The sequence below is a fragment of the Rousettus aegyptiacus genome, unplaced genomic scaffold (genome assembly GCF_014176215.1).
Source record: "Rousettus aegyptiacus isolate mRouAeg1 unplaced genomic scaffold, mRouAeg1.p scaffold_m13_p_3, whole genome shotgun sequence".
NCBI classification, from domain to species: domain Eukaryota; kingdom Metazoa; phylum Chordata; class Mammalia; order Chiroptera; family Pteropodidae; genus Rousettus; species Rousettus aegyptiacus.
Window position 1 is genome coordinate 115,468,363 of NW_023416306.1, and position 14,759 is coordinate 115,483,121.

Consider the following 14,759-nt stretch of genomic DNA (forward strand, 5'->3'; position numbering starts at 1 on the left):
AGATTTCTCTACTGGATTGTTCTAACCCAGTCTGCAGCCTATTTTCTCTAGAAATTCTTGCTGTCAGGATGGTTGCCATTTTGCCCGTCCTCTTGGCCATGTTTGCTTTTAGGGATCCCAACCCAGATACTTCTACTCTCACTATCAGCTGAGTAAGGAAACTCTTCTCCCTGTTTGTCTTTTAGATTCTCTTCTTCTTAGCTGCTCTGGCACTTCCTTTGCTCCAACCCAAGGCTGGTTCAACAACTCAGGTCTAGCTCATGGCCCCTGATCCTGCCCATTCACTGCCACAACCTATTTAATTATCTGCAAACATCCACTCAGATTGGGGTGAGGAAGGCAACATGGACTCTATAAGGCCACATTGCTATAATATTTGAAAATAAATGTTAAACCAGAATATAATCAGCTCCCAACACCAGAAGGAGCATCTTTCCCCACGAGGGAGGATGTGTGCATGTGCTCATCTCTATCGTGCTGAACTCAGGACAGCATTGGCACTAGGCAGGAGTAGAAACGTGCAGATGATGTGCTCAGCCCACTGCTGTCTTTTCCTGAGGTCCTGAGGAGTAGAAGAGCTTCCTCTGAACCATATTCTTTTTGAGAAGGAAATTTCTGGGTTGTCCTTTTCCCCCCTCCAAGGAGTAGCTTATGTCTCTCCTAGTTTTCAGTCACAGCACTGACATTCCTTCTACCAGCACTATCCCTGGGAGTGCCTGACGATGCCCTAGGTTTAAAGACCCTTTGATGAAAACACACTGAACTCCCAGTAGGGTTAGGTCAAATTCCAGCTATCGGGGTTCCCAGATGCAGCCTGATTCCAGAGTCCATAAAAAGTAATCCAACATTTCTAGGGGCTTAAAATCAACTCTGCCTTTATATCCTTGGGCCAGAGATTTTTTCTAGGACCATCTGGACTCCCTGGAGATGCTGCCAATAGAACAGAAGGGAAACTCCAGCCCAGCTCAGGTTGACCAGCCCTAGGATATCAGCGTGGTTTCCTGTGATGTCTTCCACTTACCGGGTCAGTCAACGACAGCATGTTCCTGTGTTTCACAGAGTCCTTATAGTGGAGCAGTTTGGTTCCTCCAGGAGCACAGGAGGAAAACAGTGAGGAGGAGGAGGACTGGAGAGAAAAACTCATGGAAAAAAAAGGGAGAGGAAGTGAGTGATGCTGAGGGAGGAGAAAAAGGCGAACAGCAGCAGCGGCAGCAGGAGCAGAAGAAACTAGGAGTGTGAGGGTGTGAGGGAAAGGCAGAAAGGCGGGGTTCTGCTCATGACAGTGTTAATTTGAGTCCCTGGTTAATGTTTTACAGTGACCCATCAAATATACATAAGAAAGGAAGGAAGGAAGCTCTTAGTTTTAATTGATGATAAAACCCAGTGTTTGCACAGTGCACACTGCGCAGAGCTGTGGACTAACTCCCCAGGTTTCCTCTGCAATTGGGTCTGAGAACTCAGAATTGGGAAGACTAGTAGAGCCAAGTGGCTTTACTGCACTCCCCTGTCCCAGCATTGACAGAAGGTCCCCTACATCATAGCAGTTGAGATGCCAATAGCTCTCTGAAGACAATTCACTGTAATTTTTTCTTTCTTGGGTTTTCCCTTCTTGCGTTCTGCTTTGTGTCATTTTTTGGCCTGCTTGACCCTGGATAAGTCACTAAACCTTTCTGAATCTTAGGCATCTATAAAACGGAGATAAGAACACTTTGGCCTTTTCACTAGAATGCTGCAAAGATCAAATCAGTTCTCATTTGTAAAAGTGCTTTGCATATTGCAAGTTACAACATAAGTCCTAATTGTGATGGCTGTAACCTGCGATGAAATTGCTTTCCCCAACAACACAAGTTTTCCATCCCTCAGTGTGATTATCAGTAAGGGTACTATTAGTATGCTTTCAGAGTTTTCCTATCTCCTATATCAGTAGGAAATGTTGATGAGAACTTGGAAAACAACTGCTAGATCTTTGGGGTTAATATGAAGTCTGTCCTCTCAGTATTTTCTGTTCTATGGACAGTGATCCACCTGACATATTCACAACTCAGAGCCTTGCTCTCCCTTCATTCAGTTAAGCACATTTTCTAGGGCCAAACTCCCCAAGAGATATGAATTCAGGTTCTTCATATTCATTTAGGATGACTCTACTTTGGCCCAGAACCCCACGTAAATACTCAGTGTGTCTGTGTAGGGGGATGACCTTGGAAATGCTAGAGAGATAAATAATGCACTAACAAGTAGGGCCTTCTGGGTGATTATGGTGAGATAACTTTAAACCAATAGAAGAGGAGAACAGAGAAAGTGACTAAGAGAAAAGAAGAGCTAATCTCTGGTACAACATAAGGAACCAAATCTACATAGCTAAACAGTGACTAAGAGGGAATGAAATACATTGTGAAAACTCAAAAAGTGGGTTTTTGAGCTTGTGTAAGGAGGAAAAGTAATGGGGGAAAGATAAATTTTTTTAGAATCTACAGGTATCATCTTGTTCTTCTAGGAGAGACAGAGGCTTGGTGGGGCTTTGGGACTGTATAGAGCTTCCTTGAAAAGACAGGCGGATAGCTTAAAGTCAGATGGCATGGAATGACCCTTAATCTGTAATTTACTTGCACACGTGGATGGATGTATAACATCGAGCTCTGATTAGAAAAAATAATCAGAAGACAGTCTGCTTCTTTTATAAGAAACTACTTGGATTCCCTAGGACTGTGGTTGGATAGCAATGGTAAGCTGTTAAGGTTATGGCTTTAACATTCTAAACTCAGTCTGCTTTTGTGTCTTTCCTGAGCCTTCACAAGGTGCAGTTAGAAAAACTGTAGGTCTCTTGTCCCAGTAAAGTACTGGGTGTTGCCATTTATCACTCCTCTTAAATCTGTCGACAGAGAATGAAGAATGAAGAAACAGGTCAAAGCCACCCATCAATCCTTCTGAACTGAACGTCACTGGCCAACTCTCTATTGCCCACAATTTAGCTTTGTTTACACCTCACTAAAAGGAATTAGTCTTCCCTCCACAACCACTAGGAGGAGGTAGAGAGCAGGCCTGCCTGAGTGATGCCAGGGGCAGCTTAGCTCCACAGGGGTTCTGTGAAACTGCCCTTACTTCTCACCCCACTTCCTTCTTCTGACTTCAAATGCCGAGGTTAGTGAGCATTGAGTCTGTTTCCCAGAGTGGGGAAGAGGGAGATGAGGGAAGGGAGACAGTATATCAAAATGCACTTCCAAAACAAAAATGATTGCTGTGGCACATGATGATACTGAGAAAGAGGTGATGACAGCCTCCTCCCATTTCAGGAACATTTCTGAGTTGTCTGTAGGCGGATTCACATGACACATCCTTAAACCCAATTCCATTCTGAGCTGTGTTTGCTCCTTGTTAGCATCTCAGGAACAATGGATCTCTACATCTTCATATCTGAGCTTGACTCCCAATTGGTTGCCTAGCTGAATATCCAGGCTGCCTCGTGTATAAAGTATTTGTGCCAATATTTATCCTTTGAGTCATGAAACCTCATCAACTCAACTCTACATGGACATGTGAACTGGAATATTGAATTGTATGAATGTTTATACTTTAAGAGAATTATTATTAATAAGTGGGTGTTCTTCACAATGTTTTGATGTGAAAAAATGCTAATACATATTGCTGCAGGAAGTGATATCAATGATACAAATTTGCCTGGAATCTATTCTGAATCCAATTTGCCTTTCTCTGAAATGAAATTTGGATTGTGGCGTTTTTGATTGATGTTTCTATATAAGGAGGTTTTTGGCTTTTTAATGTTGCTGCTTTTCTGTTCTCACTCCTTTAAGAATCTTTGCCAACATACAGCTGACATTTGAGGAAGAGAATAGAGACAGTTTGGCTTCTTGTAAATTCTTCTGTTTCCTTGGAGATGTAAATAATTATGGAACATATAAAAAGTTTTTAGAAAATTCAAATTTGGTTTTCAAAAAGCAGGTTTGTTACCTGTGGTAAGGGCTGTAGGAACAGTCTCCATAAGAAATTGTTTCTCTTTAACTCACTTTGAATTAGAAAATCTTTCCTGAAACATAGGGGCTTCTGAGACCCCAGTTCTAATGCCCATATGAAACATACACTTTTAAGGTTCAGTAAAGCTGCCCAGGTGTGTGGGTGGCCTCAGTCCTCATCTCTGAGAGCCAGAATAATTCTCTGCCATCTTCAACTTTACCAGAATCCTGTCCAATGGGCAGACCCAGAGCTCAGGAATTTGAAGGGAAGGGTTGACACACCTAAAACTGAGAGGAATTATACAAATCTCAATCATGGAATCCTTCGGTACAGGAATTCATAAGAAAGAAAATATCCAGAAAGATCTAACTTTAATTGCATGCTCAGTAGCATGTTTTTCACTTCAGCTATTTTAAACTTTCTTTTGTTCCTCAAGTTCTCAATTTCTCTTTTCCTTCCTTTCCCACTCCTTCTTCTTGGCAAATCACCTCAGTCTCTCCCTGTCACACGTGTGAGAAATTCTACCATTTATTACTTGCGTGTCTCTCTTAAAGCCATTTCACTGCTCAGTGACTCTGTTTCTTTAACTATAAAATGAGGATAACATACCTCAGAAATACCTCAGATATACCTCAGAAATATTGAGGGTTTGGTTCCAGATCATCACAATAAAATGAGTCATAATCTTTTTGCTGGTAGAGAGTCTTGCCTTCAATTTCTAAAAAATGAAAATCCGTGAAGCACAATAAAGGTGAGTTCAATAAAATGAGGTATGCCAGCACCTATTTTATGAAGTAGTAAGATTAAATGAATTAATATATAAAAATTATTTAGGCCAATACCATGGTAAATGCTAAATAAATATTAGCTCTTAATTTTACTGAGAAGACAGAGGCCAATGATGTGAACTCCATTATCCAAACTTCTTTCAACCTAGAAAAAAATCTCTGTAACTATTATTTCCTCTCTTTCCCTACCTCAGAGTAAAAGCTATCTTATTTTTAAGTCTGTGCTTTCACCTGTCTTGATTCTATCTCTTCTTATCTTCTCAAGGGAATTTGTCACATGAATTCTTTTCTCCTTAAAATTTCAAATTGATTTCTTTTTTCTACTCCCTTTTCTCATTCTCAGATACTCAGGCCTCTCTTGTTTTGAAAAAGGCCTCCATATGACCCTACTCTTTTTAAGCTACTGTCCCATTTTTCCTTATCTTTCCACTGCCAAATACTGTGTGCCTCCATGCTTTCATGACGCATACTCTCATTATTCCTCTGCCATCTGGCTCTTTCTCCCAACCCCCACTCTCTCACGGCTGTGTCTATGGTCATCTATCTACCAATTCAAAGGGCTTTTCTTGATTTCTGTCCTCGTTAGCCTCTTTTCAGTGGTCAGCATTGCAGACCACAATCTGCTCTGAGGAATCCTCTCTTCTCTCAGCCTGTGTGCAAGTCTATTGTGCTGCTTCTTCTCTTCTCTGTGGCCTCTTTGTCTAATGCCCTTACAGGTTCCATTTTTTTCTTTCCGCTCCTCAGCTATGGGCATCGTGGGAGATTGACTGTGGAACCTCTTAGTATGTCTCTGGATTCTCCCTCTTTGATCTCCTTTTTGTCTCATGCCTTATCATTATTTCTCTGAGTATGGCTCCTTCACTCTTTGTATTTGCCTCTTCAGCCGTTGCTCTGTGTTTTGGCCATGCTAACTGTTTTCTAGCTTGTTGATGGTATTGTGGTCTGTCTGACATAGGCCTTTTGCTATTGGTAATTTGTTATTGCATTCATCTTCATCTTTGTTATATTATTTTTCTATTTTAAAAATTGAGATATAATTCACACACCACAAAATTCATCCCTTTAAAGTACACAATTCAGTGGATTTTAGTATATTCTCAAAGTTGTGTAATGATCACCACTATCTCATTCTAGAACATTTTCTTTACCTCAAAAAGAAACTCTATACCCATTAGTAGGCCCTTCTTTTTCTCCTCGCCCTCCATCAGCCTCTGCCAATCACCAATCTACTTTCTGTCTTTATGCTGTAGACTTTTGCACATGCTGTTCCTTTTGCCTAGAGCCTTTTTTTCCCCATCCCCTGGTCAACTTCTACTCTTCCTTCAGTGATCAGTGCCAACTTCCTTGAGTATGTTAATTTCTTCTATAATATGCTTTCATAATAATATGTACCTCTTTGCAGCATTAAATTTCAATTTTATATTTACTTATGAAATTCTTCAATTTGTGTTTGTCAACTCAGTAAGTCTTATGAAGGCAAGAACTATATGTATATTTTGAGGGACATTCATAAATGCATAAAATTCTGTACCTCCATCAATAACACAGGTTCATTTGAATGTAATATTTCAACACCCAACATGGTTAAGACAAAATTTATTATTTTTCTTCCCATACCAAATCCTTTTTCATATTTTCCCATTTGATGATGTGTCCTTATTCTCTAAGGCATACAAACTCAGTTTCTTGAAGAGATTTGATTCCTTTCTCTCTTGTTTTCGCCATTTAGTACTCTTCAAATCCTCAAGTCTTGTGATTCTTATGTAAGTCCTTGTATTCCAGCCTTTAGTAGAGTGTCCTTAATGCTCAGTAAACATTTGCTGGTAATGAATAACTTTTGGAGATACCTGTAGTGAAGAAATGGTTGTAGCCATAATGATGGGTGAAACTTTAGGTACTGCCAAAGGGATGAGAGAGTGAGAAAGGGAGAGAAAAGCAGATAGTGGAGGATGGCAGTGGATGGAGACTCAAGAAACACCTATACAACAGAGGACTGGCGAAGAGCAATAAAGCAATGAGAGAAGCAAAAGGACACCTTGGCTAATGTTCTATAATTCACCCACCACTTACTAAATACTATCTATTACCTGCCCAGTACTTAGATTATGGTGATATAAAGATGATTCAGAAGTTATCTTTTTCTTGAAGGAAGTCAGGGTCTAGTGAAGGAGAAAATCAAGTAAACAAAAACTTACGATAAAGTGTAACGAGTATTATAATAAAAGTATTCACAAAGTATTCTGCAAGCAAGAGGAGGTGGTGACTAAGACTGTCTCAGCACCGGGATGGGTAAAGGTGGGCGTCACAAAATGACTGGGACTTCAGCAGCCCGAGATTAGAAGGAGTGACATGCCAGAGACAGAAGAACCTCAAGAAGCCCTGGCCATGTGGAGCTGCACATCATTTGTTTAGATTTAGTGTAAAGAGTGGGTAGGGAATATCCTGGGAATTCAGGCTGGGGCTACTTTGTGAGGCATCTCTCAGCAAGCCAAGAAATTTAATCTTTATTTTCTTATTAAAGAGAGTCATCAAAGTTATTATTTTTTTAAAAAATTAACTTTATTAGATACAACTTATATATATTATAATATATAGATTTTAAGTTTACTGTTCAAAGAATTTTGATAAATCCTTATAACTGTCACCCCAATCAAGATACAGAACATTTCTATCACTCCTGAAAATCCCCTTGTGTCCTTTGCAATTGATCGCCCCACGTCCCCAAGGCAACTACTGATACAACTTGCCATATATTGTGGTTATTTATTGATATGTAAAAACATCCTCAAACCTAGTGGTTTAAGAAAAAAATCATTTATTTGCTCATGGTATAGCAATTTGGTCAGGGTTTAGTAAAATCAATTTGTTTCTGCTCTCTGTGGCATCAGCTGGGATAGCCTGACCAAGGCTGGAGAATCCACTTCCAAGATAACTCAATCACATAGCTGGCAAGTCGAAATTAGCTTTCATCTGGGAGCTCAGCTAGGACTGCCAGTTAGAGACCTAATTTTTTGTCCACACAGCTGTTTGGGCTTCCTTACAGCATGGGTTCCAAGAAGGAGGAGGTGGAAGCTTCCGGTCCTTTTAAAGGTTAGACTCCAAACTGGTAGAGCATCACTTCTGCTGTATTCTGTATGTCAAAGCATTCACAAGACCAGCCCAAATTCAAAGGGGTAGAGCACCTTTTAGCCATCTTTATTCATAGGTTGATTTTGGTGGTTCTAGAATGTCATATAATCATATAGTGTATATTATTGTATGTCTGGCTTCTTTTACTCAGCATGTGTTTTGAGATTTACCTATGTTGTTATATCTATCAGTAGTTCATTTCTTTTTATTCTGAGTAATATTCCACTGGTAATCGATCTGTTTATTTATCTGTCGATGTCATTTGGGGTGTTTCTAGTTTTTGGTTATTACAAATAAAGTGATTATAAAAATTCTTAAACCATGCTTTTTTGCAGAGATATGTTTTCATTTCTCTTGAATAAATACCTAGGAGTTGAATTTCTGGGTCATAGGATAGGTATATGTTAAAATTTATGAGAAATAATCAAACTGCTTTCTAAAGGATTATATCATTTTATATGCATAGCAGCAATGTTTGAAGGTTATAGTTGCTCTAAATCTAGCCAACACTTGCTATTGTCAGTCTTTTTAATTTTAGACATTCTGGAGGGTATTAAGTTGTATCCCATTGTGGTTTTAACTTGTATTTCTCTGATAATTAATAGTATTGTGCATTGTTTTATATGCTTATTCAATATTTGTAGTTAAGATATTAATTATTCAGAAATCGATCTATAGATTTAGTGCAATTCCAATTAAAATACCAATAGGTTTTTCATAGAAATTGACAAGCTGAATCTAAAATGTGTATGGAAATGAAAAGGACTTAGTCAAAATAGCTTTGTAAAAAAGAAATTTAAAGGACTTACACTACCTGACCTAAAAGAGTTACTATAGAATTTCAGAAATCAAGGCAGCGCAGCATTAGTATATGGACAAATAAATAGGTCAACAGAACAGAACAGAGTCTAGAAATAGACCCAAACATATATAGTCAATTTGATTTTGAAAAAGGATGTAGTTGTATGCAGCCTCTAAAATGGCCTCCGAGGATTTTTTTCCTCCTGGTATTCCTGCCCTTGTGTAATTCACCTCGCCTTGAGTGTGGTCTAACAGAAGTGACAGAATGTGGCTTCTGGAGTTAGTTTAAAAAGGACTATGACTTACATCTTGGAAAAACTCTTTCTCTCTTGAATGGCTTGCTATTTGTAAAGAACTAACTGCCATGTTGTAAGGCAGCCCTGTGGAGAGGACCATGTGGTGAGGGACCAAGGCCTGACAAGAACCACATGAATGAGCTTGGAAGCAGACTTTTATCTCTTTGAATCAAGCCTTTAGATGAGACTGCAACCCTGACCAACAGCTTGACGCAACTTCACGATAAACCTTCTTCCAGTGGCATCTAGCTAAACTGTGGTCGGATTCCTTAACCAAAGAAACTATGAGGTAATAAATATTTTCTGTTTTAAGCTGCTAAGTTTTGGGATAACTTGTTTCAGAGTGATAGATAACTAACAAAGGTACCGAGGTAATTCAAAGGAGTAAAATAGTCTTCCACAAATAGTGTTAGATCAACTTGATATCTTTATGGAAAAAAAAAAAGAAAGAAAGAAAAAGAATCTCAACCCCTACTTCACATCGTATTAATTTGGGGTATACATTATGCCTAAACATAAAAGCTAAAACTATGAAACTTCTACAAAAACACAAAAGAAAATCTTCACAACTTAGGGGTGGGCAAAGATTTCTTAGACAAGACACAATAAGCACTAACCATAAAGGAAAAGGTTGATGAGTTAGACTTTGTCAGTGGTTTTATATGGAGGCATTATATGATGAGATCTATGTTTCAGAAAAATAAGGTAAATCTGGGAGTAGTTTGGAGGATGGATTGGATAGGGAGAGAGATTGGAGACAGGGAAACCAGTGAGCAGTCTACCATAAGAATTGAGTAAAATGATGAATCAAAGAAGAAAATAGAGAATAGTGGGAGAAACACAAATGCACGCACGCGCACACACACACACACACACACGCACACACACACGAAGACAGAGACAGAAAGAAACTGACTTCTTAGGGCAAATACTATAAATAAAATATGGTATAATATGGTATAATACTTTCTTTTTTTAAATTAAAAATCAAAGTCTGGTTTTTAATATGAGTAATAAATGACATAGTGATTTTCAGTGTAACATTTTATTAATCCTGGAATCCATCACATTTTTTTTCTTTTTGTCTCTGTCTTTCCTTCTATCTGTCTATCTCTGCCCCTCTGTCTCTCTCTGACACACATGCATACACACACACCCACACACTCATTCAATACTAGTAATCATTGGATAGACAAGTCGGGAGAAGTTGAAATGGTAACTGAGTATCATCAGAAACATCAGTCTTAGTTTATATGTTCATTCATTCTTTCATCCAGTCAACAAGTATTTGTCAACTGTCTTTTTATAAAAATTGTGGTAAAATATATACAACATAAAATTTCTATTTTAACCATTTTTAAGTGTACAGTTCAGTAGTGTTAAGTACATATACATTGTTGCGCAACCTCCAGAACTCATCTTGAAAAATGGAAACTATACCTTTTAAACAATTCCCACCTTCCCCTCCCTCCAGCCCCTGACAACTACTTTTACTTCTTATTTCTATGAATTTGACTACTCTAGGTGCTTCATATAAGTGGAAACATAGAGTATTTATCATTTTTTGACTGGCTTAATTCATTTAGCATAATGTTTTCAATATTCATCCATGTTGTAGCATATATCAGATTTTCCTTCCTTTTAAAGGATAAATAATATTCCATTGTATGTATATATTACATTTTTCATATCCATTCAACTATCATGAGTACTTAGGTTGCTTCCACCTTTTGGCTGTTCTGAATAATACTGCTATGAACATGGATGTACAAATATCTCTTTAAGACCATACCTTCAATTCTTTTTAGTCTATACCCAGAAGTGGAATTACTGGGTTATACAGAAAAATATGATTGCATTTTTAGTTTTCTGAGGAACTTTCATACTGTTTTCTATAGCAGCTGTACCATTTTACACTTCTACCGACAATGCACAAGCATTCCAACTTCTCTACACACTTGCCAACACTTGTTGTTTTCTTTTTTTTTTTAAATAGCCATCCTAAGAGGTGAGAACTGAGATCTCATTGTTGATTTGATCTGTATTGCTTTAATGATTAGTGATATTGAGCATTTTTTCATGTGCTTATTGGCCACTTGTATATCTTCTTTGGAGAAATGTGTATTCAAATTCTTTGTCTTTTTTTTTAATCAAGTTTTTTGTGGTTGTTATAGGAGTTCTTATATTACTGTGGATATTAAATTCTTATATTTATGATTTGCAAATAAATTCTTGCTGTCTTATGTGCTAGATACTGTTCAAGATGTTGTAAATACAGAGGCCCTGCCTCTACTCTCATGGAGTTTGCATGAGAGTAGAGGCAGAAAGAAAACAATAAAACAAAAACAAATAAGAGACAATAAGAAGTGCTATAAAGAAAAGAAGCAGGGTGATAAAACAGAAACGACTAGTGGATGGGAGAATCTACTTTAGATAGGGTAGTCAGTTAGAACTTTCTCTTAGAAAGTGACATTTGAGCTAATGAGAACCACTGAGATGGATCCATCCACACAGACAGGCCGAGGGCACAACCACTGTAAAAGTCATAAAATGGGGATGATGATACTGATCAAGAGTGCATAAACTGTAAAGTGATAAGTAGGCAAGGGCCAAATTAGTTAAGGTTCACAGGCCAAGGTAAAGAGTATGAATTTTATTGTAAGTATAATAAGAAACATTGGCTAATTACAAGCAGAGGAGTCCTAAGATCTTACTAATATTTTTGAAAGATCACTTTGGCTGGTCTGTGAAAACGGATTATGTAGTAGACAGAGATGAAAGGCAAGTTTCCAATAAGCGTTCTTTATAAGGCTCTTGTTTTACATCACCTCAGGCAGTTGTCCTCTCATGCTGCTAGAATCTCTTACTTTCCTGTGTTTCTAAACTTGTATCACATTGTGGACATTAGCAATTGGGGTCTTCCTTAACAGAATGGATTGGGGTCATCTCTAGCAACTTCCTCCATTTCTGTATCGCTCAGTGTGTGCTAGGTTATGTGGGATAACTGATGATTTCAAATCTCAGTGTCTTAAAACAACCTAAGTTATTTCTTGCTCATGATACATGTTCACTAGTAGTTGGCTTAGGGTATCTGCTCTGTGTCATTCATATTATGAGATCAAAGCGCATGGTATAATCACCAATTAGAACATTGTTTGTAGCTGTGGCAGAAGGAAAGAAAAAAATGGCTGAATTTTGCACTGGCATTTAAAACTTCCCAGGAGCGAAACATGCTACTTCCACTCACATTTCATTGCCTAAGCAAGTCATATAATCACTCCTAAATTCAAAGGAGCAAGGAAGAACAATTATGTTCCTGAAAGTTGGGAGACCCAGAAATGTTTAAAAATAGCATAAATGTGTACAGCCATTTCCAAGATCACTACTAACATTCTTCAGCACTCAATAAAATATCTGTCCAAAAATTCTACATTTTATAACTTCCTATAATATGTTTTTAGATATATTTGCTTATATTAAAAAAATATTTCACTCATCCTAAGAGCATTCGCTGTGTAGGACATTACAAACTTTTTACTAGCCTATGAAAAACAATATAGATGACAAATTTTGTATTCTGAAATCAGCTTTAACATGCTATTATCATTATAATAAAATATTTATATTTGTAGGGTCTAATAGACGTAAGGGTTGAACTAATGCATAGAAGAAATGACAAGTAAGTGTTGAATTCAAAAGATATTTAAGTGTGGGAAGCAACAGAACTTTGTAACCAATCAAATGTGGAAGATAGATGAGAAGGAGCAGTTAGGGATAATGGAGATTTTCTTGGCTGGGAGACTTATTAGAATGGTGGTGTCACTGCACATTTAAGGGAATACAGTAGTAGCTGGTATGTAGGGTGGAGGGACAGGTAATTAATTTCATCATGGAAATACTGAATTTCAGATGTGTGTGGTGAACTCTGTCCTAGCTAAACCCTCTCTTGTTCGGAGTGAATGATGAAGCTAGAAGAGGAAAAGAAATCACAGGAAAGCGACTAGGAAGGGAGCATCTAAAATATTGTGTTATATAAGGGAAGAGAAAGTGAGTTTTGAGGGAGTCTTTGCTCTGAGGTATTTAAATATATACAATTTTAACCTCCTTGAAGTGTAGGCACAGGTACCCCCTCCACCCTCTAAGCATTATTTTACTTCAATAATGTCTACAGTTCAGCATTTTAATATGTTAAGAAAGAAAACAATACTTGAAGTAAAGGTAGGAGATAATGTAACAATATGTACCAACAGATGGGCTACAGTCACCAAGGAGTCTCAAAGAGATCTGCAGTGTAGAAATCTGTTAGTGTGCCTCTAGCACTGTCTAGGGGAGAAACAGAATAGTGGAGAAAAAAGGATTCAAGAGTCTGCTATATTGGACAGAGTACAGGATTCTGATTAGAATACAACCTTTGTTATTGAGTGCCTCCTATTTATCAGGAATTGTGACACGAATTCTAAACATATTTTAAAATCTCAGAATCATCATGATAATCCAAAGACTAGGTATGATTGGCTACAATTTATAGTTCATTGAACTGAGCCTCAAAAAGTTAAAAAACTTGTTTAAGGTCAAATTATGGTAAGCGAGAGAACCGCAGTTTCACTCAGATGGTCTGACTTCAAGGCCTGAGCTCTTTCCACTATAGCAATAGACCCCAAATCTAGTTGTGCATCACAGTTGTCTGGAGAATATATTCAAACACATTTTCCAGCTTCCCACTGAAGCTTGTCTCAGAACACGTAATATCACTAGAGGACTTTTCTCTCAGTATCTCAGTTAGGATTTCATTTAATAAAGTATATAAGAGTTTTTCATAAACTTCAAGTTTAACATAGATGTAGTTTTAATGATTTTGTTATGTGATTATCTAATTCTCTTTCTTTTATGTTTAATTATTTTTATTTATTTATTTATTTATTATATTTTTAAATTGAGACATTGGTTAGTAACATAATTTTCAGCTATACGTTATTAGATATCTGTATACACTACAGCATGTATATATCTAAACTAGTTTCCATCCATTGCCATACATTTGACCTCCTCTTAGCTATTTTTCCCTATCACTACTCCCTCTTCCTCTCTGGTAACCACCAATCTGTTGCTTATCTTTAAGAGTGTGTTTTTGTTTGTTAATTTGTTTCTTTTTGTTTTGTATTCCACATATGATTGAATTGATATGGTATTTGTATTTTTTCATCTGACTTATTTCATTTAGCATAATACTCTCGAGTTCTAAGTGCGTCATTGTTAATGGCAATATTTCATCTTTTTAATGGCTAATATTCCATTATGTGTGTGAATGTGAGTTTGTGTGTCACATTTTCTTTATCCAGTCATCCCTTGATGGACACTTAGGTTGTTTCCATATCTTGGCTATTATAAATAATGCTGCAATGAACATGGGGTGCATATATCTTTTTAAATTAGTGTTTCATATTCTTCATATAAATTTCCAGAAGTCTAATTCTCTTTCAATTTTCTAGTCTAGAAATAATTTTCCGATAATTAATTAGGCTCATCGAGTATTTCGAAGCTAGAGAAGGATGGCAGAAACTATATGTTTTGGCTTGGTAGCCACATTATAAATTAACAGATTTAATTTTTCGTTTATAAATCAGTGGTCTTGTGAGTCTGACCAGTGGTAGTCAAATTCCCCAAGCTTGATCATCCCTTTGTTAACTGAAAAAACAAAGTTGAAATCAGCAAAGTTGAGGAATGAAGTTCAAAGTGGAAGAAGTATAAATGGTTTTACTTGGTGGCTTCACGGGAG